Genomic DNA, 3,918 nt, shown 5'->3' on the forward strand with positions numbered 1-3,918 from the left:
CACTGCAGCAGCATAGATAATTGTTGTTCTATGGTGTATTGGTGTTACTCTACGTCGCATTGAGCAAACTAAGCTACAGTTTTGAAAATTGCACAATTTGCTGATAAATTAAAAAATCACTACACAGTTGTACACACGGGCCCAATATACCTGTGAGGGCCCGCAATCATACCAGCCCAGGGGGCGTTCGCCCCCTCGCCCTTCGGCCCAGTCCGCCCCTGCCAACACGAAACAAACGCGAGTGTCTTATTATGCAAGTACATTAAAAAATAACATAAAGATTATAATATTGTACTAGCTTAAAGGAAAAGCGTCTTTTATAGAAGTTCCAGTGGCCTTTGTAGCCAGGGGCTCGTAGAACTGGCGTGTCGCCTCGTCTTAGGTGATGGAAATAAGAAAAAACCGGACTGCCAGACAGTAGTCTATCGGAACTTGGTGGCGGGAGATTTGCCGTTTAACGTAGACGTCTCCCCCCCCCCCCCACCACCACACACACAAAAATCAGAAGGTGACCAACCAGATCGTGTTGTCATACATAGCGTTTTGACAGCGTTTGGTATGCGTGGGCGACACAGATTTCTATATAGTAGATACTAGAGAGCGAACTCCTACTATGAATTGAAGCTTCAAAGTCAGTTGGCAATTTTATGGGGTTTTATATGATAAATAAGATCAATTATGATTTATCTTGTATTGTAATTTATTACTTCTAAACTTGTTGTTTTTTAAAAAAAACCAAAAATATTTTATATAAATCATTTTACATTTACAATTTCATTTTATCATTAAAAGCGATGTTGTTCCTAATAGATTTTGTATAATGAATGAAATGTTTTGCCGACCAATAAAATGGCGGCCGTCCACAGCTGAGCTTCACATGAGAATAATGTAAATTATATAGGGATTCCTTATCTAGTTTTCTAGTGTAGTATTATAGAAGCCTATGGTGGACGATAAGAAAAAACTCTGTACAAAAAGGACCATCCCCAATGTACAGTTCATAGCTCAGCGCTCGTTCCTGAACAGCGGCACTTATTAAATAAGTTTAAAGCTACTTGTATTCCTTTTTCTATTTCTAAGGCTAATATTTTTAATATTTATGAATGTATTAAAATACATGACTCAAATTGTTTAGTCTGTGAAACTATTAATATTACCTGTAACTGTTCCTCTTTAAAATCTGTAATAATTATTGATGGTTTCCTAAAATGAAATATGCACATTTACTTATTACTTAAAAAGTTAGATGTGGCTCAATAAATTCAAATTACTTAATAGTTTCTTACTACCAGTCCACCAAACACAATGTGGATGGTTTTATGTACCCGCTAGCACAATCGGTTTATTCTTATGGAACATTTAAACGAGGTGGCGTCTAACTTAAAAATGTAAGACACAACAACTATAATTGTCTTGTTGAGAATCGCATTCATTAAACCTTATAGAACAGATTAAATTATAATTTAAGAACACTAAAACCACTTCATACAAAGGAAATTCAACTAAATTTATATAATGTGAGGTGTAGTGCACTACATCACTACTTTATGAAGTTTATTTTACACATAATTATCATACCCGATGACAAGATGAAAATAATGTTTTTAGATTAAGTGTAATACATAATTTGGAAAAAGAGATCCTTTTAATATTAGCATTGGCGTATGTAATCGATTAGGTATCAACATCAGCAATTTTAATAATTGTAATAGTTACAAAAAATATATTAGTACCTACTAATGTTACATTTCTACTGTCATTTTTATGATATTGTTTTGTATAGGTACTATTGAATTTTTTAGTTGTATATTAGTTTTCTTTTTTTTGGTTGTGATATAGTATATTTATATAATATAGACATTGTTATGTTTTTATACATCATATGCCTATTATTCTTATATTTGAACAGGTTCTAATTAAAATTTGTATGTCATAATATATTTAAGTATAAAAGTCTATATGTCTCTTCTACAAGCTTTACTTTTCATAATTTCAAAATTGTCATATTTATATCTTTATATATATATTTGTGAAATGAAATAAATTTATTAATATTATTATTATTATTAATTCATAAAAACTGCAGGTATATACTCAATAGGTAAAAATAACAAAAAATAAATTATTTATATTTTATACAATTTTTTTAAATTTTATTTAAGCTCAATAAGTTAATTTTGTTGTGTAATTGAAGTATTTTCATCAAACATCTGGGTGTTTGACCAACACCAATAATCTATAAATATGTGCACTAGGAAATAATTTATCGCCGATTAAAGTCGCTTATTATTTTTTTTTTTACAGAATATTCATCGGGCGGTAGTCTATAGGTACCTCTATATTCTGATTAATTTATAATTCTTACGGTCATCGCCGTCGCTTCGGCAATTGTGACATCCATCGTAACAATGGACGTTATGCTGTGAGTAGAGGTAATGTGGGGGGGTTGCCACGCCATCACTCCACTTCAATATTTTATTCCCCGGATGTATTATTTTTTTGTACGTTTTGTCTTTAGATACTTTTTCCTGATACTTTTACATCAAGTTGTACATTTTACGCTCCGGACATTTTATTCCCCTGGGATATGTTTACCGGTAACCGTTTTCAACGTCCCGGACGTAGACACGGCGGCGACCGGAAAAGGAACGGACATACTATTATCTCACGCCATACGTGCCTACCTATATAATACATCGTATTATTGACGTACAAAATACGCCGTCAAGTGGTTCTGTACTGCGTCGAAAATAATAAAATAATCCCCTGAAGTACGATACTCGACAGTCGACGGGTGCACTAGCGTGAGCATATTACACTTACACGGTACCCAATACGCATACTATTACATAATATGAGTATCTATACGATTATTATATTATTATCGTCGTCGTCGTATTGTATATAAGTCGTCGTACGATAAAATATATGGCGACAATAATAAATTATATTGTAATATATTGTACCTATTAATTTTCGGGCTGCTAAATAACGCGGAAAGCGTGGCGTGCCCTCGTGGGTGTGAGGTCATACTCGTCAATGAAATATAATACACATGCATACAAGTGTTGGACAATATATTATTATGTGGTTGTAGAGGGCGGTGACGAGCGAAAAGAAGAGCGTGTATAGTTTAAGTACTTCGTACGATAATATAGTAAGCACGCTGTACAGCCACTGCAGCCGTCCGCCCAGAGCGGTTGCGTGCTCTCCATATACATTCGCACCCCATTCGACGCAGTATTTACGGTAAAGTATTATAGTATCGTAGCACTCTCGTCGATTGACACTTATTATATTATTATCATCTTACGAACGACAAGGGGTTAAAGCTCGTCCCAGATCGTCGGAATACGCCCGTTCCGTCACGTGAGCACGGTGGGCTTATTCGTTTTGTTACCCCCCTCCCCCTATTTTTTCTCGCTTACTCACTCATTCACTTGCACTCGCGCTTTATCTTTATCGACCATGTGCCTGCATGCAAAAGGCCAAACACAGTATTTTACGGAGACCGGAGATTCGAATTAAACTTTACAGTTTTTTGTTCAAAACTTTTTATAAAAAAAAAACTAAATAATTAGTGCAGTCCCGAGAATTATGGATTACGAAATTTTTACTGTTAATGTTATTTGAACGATCATCACGAGACAACAAAAATCGTTGACGATAAACCGTTATCACACATTTGAACATCAAATATTAAAATGTCGTCAAAATTCCAATCACTCAAAAAACAAACCACAAATCTATGTAGCTTTTTTTATATTCCACTAATAAAAACTTAAAGGTATCTATTACAATTTAAATTTTAGTTGTTATAATTAGAATATAATATGTTATACATTTTTTTTTCTACCCACAATATAATTTTAAAATTTTACTAACATTGATAGATTTATAAGGAACCTTGTATAACAT

At 33.8% G+C, this 3,918-nt stretch overlaps 1 protein-coding gene across 1 annotated transcript in view; it reads right to left on the minus strand.

The window, feature by feature from the left end:
• LOC100575640 (frequenin-1) overlaps positions 1-3,918 on the minus strand; it is a 201,270-nt gene that overhangs the window by 103,515 nt on the left and 93,837 nt on the right. The gene's annotated exons all lie outside the window — the stretch shown is intronic.

The sequence above is a fragment of the Acyrthosiphon pisum genome, chromosome A1 (assembly GCF_005508785.2).
Source record: "Acyrthosiphon pisum isolate AL4f chromosome A1, pea_aphid_22Mar2018_4r6ur, whole genome shotgun sequence".
Taxonomy (NCBI): Eukaryota; Metazoa; Arthropoda; class Insecta; order Hemiptera; family Aphididae; genus Acyrthosiphon; species Acyrthosiphon pisum.